This window comes from Poecile atricapillus, chromosome 6 (assembly GCF_030490865.1).
Source record: "Poecile atricapillus isolate bPoeAtr1 chromosome 6, bPoeAtr1.hap1, whole genome shotgun sequence".
NCBI lineage: Eukaryota > Metazoa > Chordata > Aves > Passeriformes > Paridae > Poecile > Poecile atricapillus.
This window is the reverse complement of record NC_081254.1, coordinates 8849044-8862679: the sequence shown is the minus strand read 5'-3', so window position 1 is coordinate 8862679 and position 13636 is coordinate 8849044. Positions and strand designations below refer to the sequence as shown.

At 40.4% G+C, this 13636-nt stretch overlaps 1 protein-coding gene across 3 annotated transcripts in view; it reads left to right on the top strand.

Moving 5' to 3' along the window:
- The first annotated feature begins 3481 nt into the window (after nucleotides 1–3481).
- Nucleotides 3482–13636, top strand: part of CABCOCO1 (ciliary associated calcium binding coiled-coil 1) — a 73543-nt gene continuing 63388 nt past the window's right edge. The window contains exons 1-3 of one of the 3 annotated variants that reach the window (XM_058841895.1): nucleotides 3482–3538; nucleotides 4533–4704; nucleotides 13409–13492. The gene's annotated coding sequence lies outside the window, so the exon portion shown is untranslated. Of the gene's footprint in view, nucleotides 3539–4532; nucleotides 4709–11954; nucleotides 12055–13408; nucleotides 13493–13636 lie in introns of those variants that run through there. The other 2 variants (XM_058841898.1, XM_058841897.1) reach the window with 2 other exon arrangements.

Below are 13636 nucleotides of genomic sequence, written 5' to 3'. Positions count from 1 at the left end.
GTGGGTACCACTGGACCCCTACTCCACTCTGACTCTCCCTGCCCACCTGAAACTGGCCTCTCTGATACTGAAGAACAGTCACAGCCATCAACCCCCCCGCTCCACCCAGTCAAAGGAAGAGGGGAAGGCATTCTATATCACAGTTGTTAGTAGCCTATATCGCTGACCACAGCTCTAGAAGTGAGGCAGAGGGGCACCCTTTCAGTCCAGGACCGATAGATTCAGATGCTGAACCTGACCTATTCTCTCATGACCCTCATGATGACTGGATGCGATTAAAGAAAAAGACAATTAAGGATGGTGATTTTGATAATGCAGCACAAATATCATGCCAGTCATGCTTCACGGTGGCAGGGAAAACCACCCATGGTGGGAACTCCTAGCTGGAATTATGTCACACAGCTACAGAACATGGGCTGGAGTCTCCTTTTTTTTTGCTATTCTTTTAAGGTCTACATTGTCAACTTATCTGATGACCTCTCATGATTTAAAGGGACTGGTGAACTTATTAATGCCAACTCAGTATGCTATTTTTGATGCTCAGTGGAAACAGTGGTTAGAAGCTTTGCTGGTGAAATTTGTAGGGCATGAAACCAGATTATTGCAGCCCTCACAATGGACCACCTAGCCAGAGAGGGGGCACACTCACACCCTGTTGGGTAAGCCTGCATTCCTAGAGAGGTCCTTGAGAGCAATACTGAAACTGCTCATATCACATTTTTAAAGGTTCCCAATGCTGCGATCCCCCAAAAAGTATTTACTAACATAAAGCAAGAACAGACTGAGTCTTATATGCGATTTATTGACCGCTGAAAACAAGCTCTTGAAAGACAAATTGACAATGATACTGCCAGAGAAGTGTTGCTTTTAAACTTAGTTGTTGAAAATGCTAATGAGGACTGTAAAAAGCTGCTAAAGCCCTTGCCTAAGGAGGAACTCACTTTGCTGGAAATGATTGAGGCTTGTAATCACCTTGGCACGCTTCAGCATACAGCAGTTACTTATGAAGCTGTGGGGGCTGGTATAGCTGATGCCTTTGTAGCTATGACGATTACGCCAGGGGACCCCCGAATGTACTTCGGGTGCGGGAAATCTGGGCATTTGAAGAAGGACTGTTTTGGAAAGGGGGAGGTCAAATCTAAAGCTCCCGGTATTTGCCCTCAGTGCTATAAGGCAAGGCACTATGCTAATCTGTGTCCTTCCAAGTATGATTTTGAGGGGCGTCCGATGTCGGGAAACCAAAGCCGAAATGTGGGGTGGCACCACACAGAGAGACAAATGCCCCAGCCAGTGCCTCAGAGCAGACCACAGCAAGCCTCAGCCCAGCTGCCACAAGCAGCCTTTGCCGGACCATTGCTGATTTACAACCCACCACAGCAGGGAGTTCCGGTCTGGGCTTGACAACCTCCATCACAGTAACATTACTTAATTCATCTGTTCATTTGCTTCCCAGACAAGTTTTCAGACCACCAGGGCAGCGTATGCATGCATTGCTTTTAGGCTGGCCATCCACTTCTTTGATTTGGGACTTGGTTTGTTGATTTGTTCTTGTTTCATGAACAGAACTTGTTTGATGGTTTGTTCTCCCTGGGGTTATAGACTCTGACAATGAGATAATGTTCATGGCTTGGACACCTCGACAAATTTACACAGTGCCCCAGGGAACTTGAATAGCTCAATTGATTTAACTTCCCCAAACCATGAGCACACCTTTCACAGACATAACCAAACAGGGGGATTTGGGTCCACTGGAATACCCCAAGTATACTGGGTACAACCTGTATTAGAACAACTCCCCACATGCCAATGTACCCTGACATTAAAAGGACAAAAGATAACACTTGTCAGTCTCATAGACAGAGGGGTCGACATTACACTTCTCTCTCAAGCTAAATGGCCCCCACAGTGGTCCCTTGCTGAAGTGCCCCATGCACTTTCAGGCACTGGGGGAAAAAAACACCACTTGATACAGATCAAAGGTCCCGAGAGACACCTCGCCTCAATCAAACCATTTGAATTACCAGTGCCAATGGTGTTATGAGGGAGGGATGTTCTCTCTCAATGGGTCTCCAAGGCACCACATCCTTTGCTTATCATGAAATAATTTTTTTTTACCACTCAAAGTCAATCCATGCAAGCAATCAAGTTCTGAAACAAACTGCAAATAAATGACAGACTTGACTAAGTCAGCTTCTGAGAAATTAGAGACATAACAAAGAGACAAGAAATTTAGTTAAAATAAGCTTATATGTATTAGGCATTATACTAGATTTTTTTTACTTATTCCCTGTATTTTACAGTGTGTGCAAAAATTAATAGACAAGTCACTTATTTTTGGTTGAACAGGAAGGCTGAAGTATGGGGAATAAAACAGACAGCACAATGGAACTGATGAAGGAGCCTAATATCTTAGGCCTAATCAAACAGAAAACATGGGAGAGACAGACACAGATCACTGCTCCCTGGGGTAGAATTGATATGTTGTGAAACTTTGTAATGATTACCAGGTAACTGATGTCACGTGTTGATGGGTAATGCAATGGCTGGCTCTTGCAATTAAGGAATGAAAATAATGTGTATGTTAAGAGAAGTTATATTGAGGTATAGTTATATTACTGTGATTTGTTGTTTAGACATTCTCTGTTCTCTCTGTAGTCCCCTTTCCCCCTGTATGGCTGCCAAGGGACGGCCTTGGTAGTTGGGACAGGTGGAGGGAGGGCGTGTACCTTTGCCCCTTGCATGAGGCAGCTGGGAAGAGGGAAGGTTTGTTACTAGGAGGTGCGGCATGACAACACCTGACCTCCAATCAAGTTGCAAGAAAGCAGTCTCCACCAATGGACGGTGAAGAAGAGTTGATTGGCAGACTTTGGGAGGGGCCAGGGTCACCTGATGCAACACCAAAGGTATAAAAGGCAGAGCAGGCATTTTGTTGGTGACCCTGTGGTTCCTGGTAATGCAGACTCTCAGCATAGCTTCTTTTCCTTATTCAGTCTTTTGTTGTATTTTGTTAAGATTACTAATAAACCTTTGAAATTTTAAAGAAGTGAGTGTTGTTTCTCTCATGAAGAATGTATAACCAACAGGAGATTGTTACCAAAAATAGAACCCTATATAAGTGCCATACAAGTAAAACTCTATATAAACACCTTGTATACTCATTAAAATTGGCTTCTGATCTCAACACGGATGTTTCTGTCTCTCAATCATCGATACCACACCAGTGACAGGAATTCGTGCTTTCTGCAGAGTAACTGGACTAGTTAATCTTGGAAAGTCCCTGACCTAAGGAAAAAAGGGCTTTTTTAAAATTAAATAAATAACTGGAGGAAACCATGGAATAACAAGGTCTAACTCATGATTCTATTTATTAACAGCAGAACTGTGCACCGCTGGTTCTTTACAATGTGTTTGTGCTCCCTTCAATTACTTGCTGAGTGCCACTCAGATCCAGCCCTGTGTCATTTTTTGTACTGTACAGGAACATGAATCAAGTCTGTCACACTTTTGATGTGGCTGCCAAGTCAACAGCACAGTCATTGTAAGTACTTAGCAAAACCCCTCCATGTTTTCTGCCAATGAAGACAGAACAATTTTTGCCCCTTTGCTTGTTTGTATCACTCTGTGGAAGATTCCTTAAAAAGTGACTTTAAAAGTGATTTATTTGTCAGCTGAAAAAAATTGTTAGGTGTTGTTCTTAATTTTAGATTTTGAGACTTATGAAGTTCACATTTTGTTTTTCATTTCAGGACATATTGTCTCAAAAAAGCATAAAGTAAATATTATAGCCAGCATTTCAGTTTTGTATTATCTTACTTTGGTAGTTTCTTTTTAAAATTCCTCTATTTGTAAGGAATCAGATCTAGCAGTAGTCCCTCCAGAAAGCAGAGGTTTGGACAGGTAGATGTGTACTGAATCCCAAAATACAGTTAAATACAAACTATCCTAATCTCCTTATGGCAGAATATTAGGCTGACATTGTCAGTTTAATTTCCTCAAAGGGGCAAATGTCGTGGTTCCCTAGGGACTCCAGGAAAAGGTATTTTCAGTTTTGGTCATTATGCCAGGCATAATAGTCTGTTTTCTGAATTTGTATTACGGGCTTCAAATAAAAAAAGCATTATCATGCAGACTGCAGTATATAGAAAAAATCCATGCACTTTAATTTGGGTTGTCTGTAATGGACAACATAAAACTATGGTAAAATTCCAACCCTGGAAATTAGGTGGTCTTTGTTTCTGTATCTAATACTGTTAATCTGGTAGTTTTCCTTACACCTTGGATTTGGTTTTGCACTCCTTAGAGTTCAAATCAGTCTTAATTGAATAGTTGATACCAATGTCATAGTTTAAGACCAAATGACAGTGCAAAGACTAAATAGATTTGGGTACCAAAGCACTTCAATCATAAATTTATGTAGTCTTTGAAATGACACATCTCCCCTGTTCTGTGGAAGAGAAGGCACAGTCCAGGAAAGAAATGAATAAGTTAGCTTGATTGTCCTTCTTTAACTCTGACCATCCTCTTCTGCACAGCTGTCCTTGGAGATTGAAGCCATGATCCCAAACCCTTTCCCAGGGTCATGTGTCCCCTGGCTGCCCTCCCTGCAGGGCTCCAAACAGAGAATGCCTGGTTTTGGCTGGCTGGTTCTTGAACTCAGTGCCTGATAACTGGCTCACTGGTGCCCACAATCTGCTCCTCTCCAAGGTAGGTGGGTTTCTCCACTCAAGGTGGGTGACTTCTCTACTCTCATAAATAAATTACTCCCTTATGCTGTAGGGATGAGCTCCTAGGTTGTTTTCTTTAAAGCAGATCTGCATTGAATTTCTCAAACCTCTTCACAGTCATTCTTTAAGTGTCAGGTATTAACATTGGAATTACAGGATTTAGATTCTCACCTACAGCCCATTTCTCTGATACCTAATAATAAACATCAACAGTTCATTTTCTATCTCCCTTATTATATTTAAAACAAACAAAAAGCTAACTGCATTGCTGCTGCTGACATTGGCCATAAAGCTCCAGCTGTACACTTAGTGCAAAAAAAATGAAATTTAAATCAACTGCACCAACAACCACCCCCACATCCCCTGCCCGACTGAAACATCAATAAGAAAACCTGTGACTTTAGAGAATGAAAATATTTCTCAATTTGATTTGATACAATTTATTTCCAATAAGTTTCACAGTCAGGAGAAAAATTAAAAAGTTATTCTGTTTAGAGCATAATAAAAAAATAAAATTTAATGGATTCATTTGCATTTTTCTATCAGTTATCCATGATTCATACTTACCTCTAGGAATGCAATACACATGAGTCATACAAAGAAACAGCCTCTGCATAGGAAATTACCCTGTCATTTATAAGTAACATTGCTTACCGGAGCTGAAGCAACGATGGGCCATGGTAATCACAGGTAAATCTCCACTGACTTGGAGCACTTGTTTAGAAAACCCACTCTCTGTTTTGTGTGTGAAACCAGAGCCTGACACAGGGCATATGGAGTGTGCAGTTACTAACTCCCATTTGCTTTGGGGATCCTGGGAACCTTTCAAGATTACCACTTCAGCTAATTTTTTTTTTTAACAAGATACATTAAAGGGCACCTTGCACTTTTGTGTTCTTACTGAGCCTCCTTGCAGAGCTGTTCTTCCCTTTCTTGGAGCTCTATGTATACCTGGAGTCAGGTAGTCAGGCATCAGACTCCTTGTCTGCTCCATGCAAACTCCTCCCTTAGCACACACTTAGCAAGCTTGGAAAGAGGCTTGGTGAGAACAGCGAAGCCAGGAGCATGTGCCAGGACAAAGTGCCTCGGGGTGGAGTTGCCAGTTTGACAGCCAGGGCCTGTCCCACATTCGACAGGGAGCTGAGCAGGGCCAGCCCCAAGAACTGTGGTTGTTGAAGCACTCTGCTGAGAGAGATGGAACTACTATGGCTCTTGTAAGACCTTTGATGAAGCCCTGGGCCTTGTGCATTAATGTGTCCTCCTAAAATTTCAGGAGGCTTGTTCTCTTTTTATGAGATTGTCATTTAAAACAGATGGAATGAAGCCCAAAAGCTTCCTAGTTTTTCTCTTGAATATTCCCAAATTATGGAAATGGGAGAGAGAGAAAGTATCATACCAACAGCGTCTGTTGACTGCCAAATGTGTTGTAATTCTGTGGCCTTTTAAATAAATGCTGTTCATATGTATTGCAAAGCCTGCAAGAAGAGGAACTAAACATACCATGATTTGAAGCCCTGTACTCAAGAGGCTGAATATCATTCAGAATGAGGTTTCTAATTTCAAATATGAATAAACCACAAATTTTCTCAAATCTGGAAATACAAGACTGCACACCTTTAATCACTAGTATATAGTGTATCTGATTGGTATTTTCAGAGCATCAGTAAAACTCACAGAGAGAAAATAGACATGAAAACTAGAGTGTATGCACGGAATATCAGTGATTATGTTATATATGCGTCTGAGATTTGTACTTAATTCAAGCCAGGATCTAATCCAGTTCCCATTAAGTCAGTGGGAATTTTGCCAGTGAAAACAATAGTAACAGGATATGGCCAAAATAATTTAATCCACCCTCTTCAGCTGCTGTGCTCACAGCAAGAATGTTACCATTGAGAAGTTTATATGGACATAAATATTCACTTTAATTTCCTAGAGTTTGTCTACTTGCCTAAAATTACATTTGTGATTAAAAAAAAGAGCAACACAGTGTACTATCGCAGCATTTTAATCACTCTGGGTTCAGGAATAAATAGAAAAACATCTTAAATATTTTATACAGATAATATTGTAATTTTGAGTTAACAATTTATTTTGGAGTTGTTTCTATCTTTTTCATTCTCTGTTGGTTTATTTTTCTTCTGTTGGTTCAAGTTTTCACTGTGAGAGTGATTGTGATGAGTTTGGAATTTTTTTCTCCTATAATTGCATTCTGGAAAATTGTCACTATGCATGTTATATCACTGAATTGCATCTTGCCTCATGCTGTGATTCCGTTCCAGAAAGAGGAAAAGTTTTGGGGTGTATCATACTAATACTGTGTTTAATGGATTGCTAAGTCTTTCAAGGATGCAAGAACATCAGCATGGGGAAGTCTTTAGCAGCTGAAGCATTTTTCAACAGTATTCAAAGGTTTTATTACACCAGACCATGCTTATCAGTGCTGCCCTTTCCCCATGAGCTTCATTAAGAGCTGCACCAACTGGAAATTGCTCAGGTTTAGCTAGTTGGGTTAGAACTCCCTGAGGGAGAACAAGATGCCTCTTCTGGAGACCTGGTGGCTTGCACCCCTGTGCCTGGCATATTCTCTGAGCTGAGTAACCTTAATACTTCTGCTCTGTGCCCTTCATTTCCTTTCCACGGCAGGAGCAGCAGTGAGCCCTGAGCTGTGAATGCATTGCAGCTGCAGTCAGCCCTTCTCAGAGAAGGCGAGCACTGATGTGCTCCAATACACGGGAGAAAGAGGAGAGAGAGGGCTCTTGCTTCCAGGCTGGAACAGCCTGTCCTTGGAGGGCTACACCCCGTGGAAAGAGAGACCCACGTCGCAGTGCGCCCATGGGAGAGACTCACGTTTGCAGCAGGTGTGTAAGGGCTGCTGCTTGTGAGAGTGGACCCACTGCAGACTTCACAGAGGACTGTCTCCCATGGGAGGGACCCACGATACCACAGGAGAAGGACTCCTTTAAGGAGCCTCTTTTAAGAGCTTATTTTGCTTCTCATTATCCTCCTCTGACTCTGTTAGCAATAAAATTCACTTTGCAACTTAAGATGAATCTGTTTTGCCCATGAAATATTTCTCCCAATCCTTATCTTACTCATAAAGTGTTTGCTAAGGTTTTTTTCCCCTCTCCTCTGAGCAGCTGTAGCAGGGGAGGGTGAGCGTGCAACTCTAGTGGGTGCCTGGTGTTGGGCCAGTGTAATACCACAAGGAAAAGTCACTAAAATTTCAACTCTTCCCCTGCCTTCTCTCTCCTTTTTTTTCTCCTAGATGTATTTTCTTCAGTTTCTGAAGCCTTGAAAATCTTTGGGGGTTGAACTAAGGCAAGAGCATACTATACAGGCATTTTAATGCCTCCTTGTGGCCCCACAACAATGTCTAATATTGTTGTTCTTCTTGGGTCATCTGAGTTTCCTCTCTTAGTTTTAAGAACCAAACAAAAGAAAATCATCTGAATGCAGCCTAGTGCAGGCAGAGGGGCCCATGGGAGGCAGCAATTGTGGTTAACATGGTGTGTACTGGCCATGTGTGGTGTTCCAGCTCATGACCCCACTGAGAGATTTGGTATCTTCACCTCCTCATAGGACAAAGTTTAAATTTGGTTTGATCTATGTTTTTTATTCTTGCCAGCCCTTGGATGTGGTCTCAGTGATGGTATCCAAACCCTTCTCTTTGCTAGTCCTGCTGACTTTGATATTGTGGCTTGCTTTTTCTTTCCCTCATTGTCTTGTCTTGCTTCCTAGGACTATCTTTATACAACAGGATAGTGATATGTGTATTATTTTTTTTTCTTTTATATTAGTATTATAACTGCAGAGGCTGTTACCCAGGAAATTATTAGATCATTTCACAGTGGATATCTGAATCCTGTTAGTGGGCAGTGAAGGTTACAAAATTCTCATACTGTCTCCTAAAAATATTTGGGGGGATTTTTTCAGTGCCTCTGCAAAACCATTTAATTCTGTATTCTGACTATCTGGTTATAAAGTTGAATGTATATTAAATCTGGTTTTTGAAAGAGACAGCAAAATTCAGTGCATTGAATTAAAATCCTGGATAGGAAATATAAAAGCATTCCTCCTGGATATATTGAGTCATGAGTTCTGTGACTGAACATTATTTTATATTTATATTTGGTGAATTATTTATTCCAAATAGATTAATTATAAAGATGACTCTGAAAACAAAACAAGATCTCCCAATGTATAGTTGCTTGATTTTGGGGGTGGGTGGTTTTGTGATTATCTAATCTATTGAGAGAATCCATGCATCTTTATTATACTACTTAATGGCCTGAAAACACATTATAACAGCATAGTAGCTTATTTATAGATATATAAAGTTGAATTACTTTTAATGAGATATTTGCATACAATTATTGCAATCACACTGAAATGGAACAGCTACCTAAGCACATTTTTGAGACTTTGGCTCAAGAACTCTGAGGATTTCCCTTTGCAGCTGCTGATAGAAGTAAATTTTTTACCCATGCTCCAGACTGCAGTACATGCTCTACCACTGCTTCTGGAGGGAGGGAGCCCGTGTTGTTCTAAATTAAACACTGATTCCCCTGAGAAGTCAAATAGGTTCAGTGGAAAATATAAGCATCTAATGTTTCTATGGATGTCAGCTATCATAGCAAGTCTGTTTCCTATTTCAATTAATATTTTGCATAAATCAGTGTTTAGTAAAATAAGCAACACAACACTGAAAAGAACACAAGGCAACTGTAATTACGCCATATGTTTAGTAATGTGCTGAACAAACAATGGAAAAATTTACTCTTTGGTTACTAAATCAATTGTAATCAACCTCTGCCCGCCCACTCATCCACCTTTATGAGCGAATAATACAGCTGTAGATATCAGGAACAAATCCAGCAACTAAATTAATAAAGCAAAATTGGTAGTTCAGCTACATGTGTTGGCATGAATGTATTGCTCCCTACAGCTTTATCTCTACAAACATCTTTTTTCTCCCAGAGGGCACTTTAAAATCCATACTGTTAAAATAAATATTAAGAAATTGCTCAGCATTATAATTACAACATCATTTAAGAATTTCTCTGCCTTTTGCCAAATGGGTTGAAATATGATGGATTGTTGTTAACAAATTGTTTATCTCCAATAGTCAAAGACAACCTATGGGCTAGTTTTTGCTGTCAGGCAGCTTGTCAAGTTTACAGTGATCATCTAAGAGAGGGTATTTGTAGCATGGGGACTGCCATCACATGGTGTGGGATAGCAGGTCAATGTGATTCTGCCACTTCAAGGTAAATGCTTGATAGTATAGGATCATCTTTCATCAAACCTTCCCTCATAGATGTGGGCAGAGGAAAGGCATTTCCTGCCTACCAGAGTGAGGGGGAAGTTGCAAGGGATCTGTTTAACATTTTCTGGAGCCTGAAGCCAAAAATTGCATTCTTGTTAGCTTGGCAACAGGTCATGGTGACGGGCTGTATCACAGATTCCTCCCAAAAAGGAGTGATGTTGGTAACTAGGAAAGCATGAAAAAAGTGCCTGCTCCATGTCCCTGTGTCCACAGTAAGGAGTATGGCAGCATCCTGGGCTCAAGGCAGGCCCACCGTGCCTGTCTGGGAGCCAATGTGAACAGAACTAGAGCACACAGAACCCTGATTCATTTTAGTGTGTGTAACACAGACACGGGTGGAATATATACACAGGCCTTTATAACTCTTGAGAACTGCAACAAGGGGATGTCAGCTCAATTACCAATGGCTCTGGTTTGGTTATCCTGCAAAATGCACTATTCATGTATGGCAGGAAGCGTCTGGGAATTTCAGGTGAAGTGCACACAGATAATGTGTTTAATGCTTTTATCTTATTAACCTGTAATTATTAGTCAGTGAACTATTTAATGAGCTAACTGCTATTTAACAATAAAGGACATTTCCTTGCCAGCTATTTAATAGTCTTCAAAGAGTGGACATGGCTTATGTGCACGAAAAAGAATGAAAGGAAGAAGCAAAAGTCTCTAATTCCTGGGTTGAAATTCCCTGGAGGTGTTTGTCCAAAGAAGGGAAAATCCAGATCTTCAGAGCTTATCCCTAAAGAGAATGTAAAACCGCATTACTTTTCTGTTTCTTATATAAAAGATTCCAGTAATCAGGATTTCCTAGATAAAGGTCCTAGAAAGAAGCTATATCTTAATTTTTGCTGGCTTACCACAGACTACTGATTATTAAATCCAATAAATACTTCCTACAAATATATATATATATATATTTGCAATGCTAAAAGTATAATTCTTATTGTAAGAAAAAGAGTTTTACAGCTTTACTCGTAGTCTATAAATATTAATAAAATAATTTCTAGTAGAGCATTTTGAACTTAGAAGATATTTAGAAAGTATGCAATTATTACATAATGAAATCAAGAGTTTGAAGGAAGTGGAGACAAACCCTGAAAAAAAATTTAAGTTTACTTGGAAGATTCCAATACATATCTTCAGTGATTTTTAAAAACATTTTGGGTTCTAAGTTACATTAGTGCCTTGATGATATTAAAAATCTTGAGTGCTGAGTTTTGCGGCATTAAGTTAAAAACTGCTAGTGGTTTGATCAAAACCACAAAAACTAGTGAGAACTTAAGAGCTGGAAATGAAAGTCCTTATTTTCATTTTTAAAATTATTCTGCCGTAACCAGCCTGTGTGCATTGGACTGACTTTGTTCCAGCTTTCTTTACTCCATAAATATACAAATGGCTTGATATGCCAGTAGGTCCAGCTTTGAATTTTCAGAGAAATTGCACTATAGGATCTGTGGATGATGATGAGATACTAGGCACAGGCCTCACTGGACCTTATATATCCAAGGTTAGCTGAAAAGCCAACTGCAGCAGCAAGCTCATGTCTCCTGCACCTGCTTTGAATGTTTGGTGATAGCAGCTACAGTAGCACCTAGATAAAAACAACATTAAACTATAGAGAAACCACAGTAACATTGAAGAGTTGTCAGTGGCTGTGGCTGCAGATCTGCAGTGGGAAATGGAATGGGACAGGTGTCCTACAAAAGCCCAATTATTTCTTTGAATGCTTTATTATAAGGTAATCACAATAATATAGGGTATGAAAATAATTCTGGCAACGGAACACCATGTAATTCCTTTAGCATACAACTTCTCTTCTAGGGAATGAGTTGGGTGCAACAATGTGGATTCTGCTGCACCAAAGTGACACAGGTTTACTTATGAGAAGCAGCTGGAGGAATCCCTGGCAAGTAGTTAAGTACATCTGTCTGTACTGCATAGGCAGTGAAGGCAAGGATTAATAACAATCCCAACAGTTCTCACCAGACCTGAAGTAATTCCAGAGTGAGTAGCAGCCTACTGCTTCTTGCGTTCCATCTTTTCTTTATTAGCAGAAGAGTATGGGGAATATTGTGACTGTATTAAATAAACCCAGGTGTACCAAACTGACCATGCAGCAGCTTGTTTGAGAGGTAAGTTCTGTGAGCTGGTGGGAGGGGTCATATCTTGTCTGGTGTCATTGGGGCCACACATCCTGCAAGCACTTCTGGAGTGTTACATTGACAGAAGTGATGCCAGGAAGGCTTATGCACCTGAAGGCTGGGAGGATGAACGGGATGTGAACCAGCCCTGAGTCAGCCATCCTCCAAACGGCCAAGGCTGCTTCAGCATGTATTGCTGCCAAGGCACTTGAGTGCTCGCAGCTCTACAGGGACACCAGGACACTGGTCACTGCTGGGGAGGGGATGCTTGACAAGCTCTTAGACCTTGCTCCCTGATATCTGCTGGGTACCACAGCTCTGCTCAGCTCTCTCAAACTGTGCTTCAACCCATTTAAATCCTTTGTGTCTATCCTGTGGTACAGGCACTGTGAAGTGAGGGAAACTCAGAGGAACGTCTGAGTTGACCCCAACTGGGCCAGCAGGCTGATGTGAGGCATCAATTTCTTCCTAGGAGTGGAAGCATTGCCCTCCTGAAATTACAAAAAGCTAAGTGGTCTTACAGTGTGTTTACATACATTTAAAATAGAGTGAATTAAATGGAAGTAAAAGATAAGAGAACAAATGTGGACTTCATTAAGATTTATAATATCAAAACTAGAGAGAAAAATTTGCAGTAATGATTAAGCAAATGAAAATAAGTTACTTTGCATTACTAATGGACAGTTTATATTGCAAATCCACTGTCCCATATTGTACAGTATGCACGCATCACAGAACCTCGTAACTATCTCAAGTCGATAAACAACATTAGCACAAAGCCAAGAAGATTTATAGTATGCATGAATTTCTCTCCATTACTCTTTTCCAATGAAGTTTCTGTAACTCTTTCTGTTGCGTATGAATTACTTCACTGATGCAGCTAATTCCTGGATTAACTACCTTAGCTCCAGGGGAAGCACTCCAAAGATGATTTTGAGGTGTACAGTAAAACAGGTCATACAGTGAGTAGATGGATATTATAAAACAAAGCACTCATGTTAATTGTCAATGGCATCACCCCATCAACCCCAGAGCAAGTGGATTTTTCCTAGCCTGTGTTCCAGATCTCTATTACAGAGCAGTCATTTCTTTATTTTCTTTTTCTATTGTTTGTGTTCTAAAGCAATTAGCTCCCTGGAAACTATTTTTCCTTTTATCTGGGGACAAGTGCTATTTCTGTTTATGTTTTTCTAATATGGCTTTGATTGTTCTTGTAGAAATGTTCTCTTGGACTGTCTATCACCTTCCAACTAAAGATCCCAAAGCACATGGCCCATTTTATGCCTCCCAACACTCAGAAGGTATATAGGTAATTTTATAGATATTTAATAGACAAAAGGAGTTAAATTTCTGACTTGTCTGGAAAATTCTAATGGGTTTAGAGTGCTTGCCTTTTGGGAATGATCCTTGCACATTCATATCCCAGCTGTTCCTTCTGGTGGAAA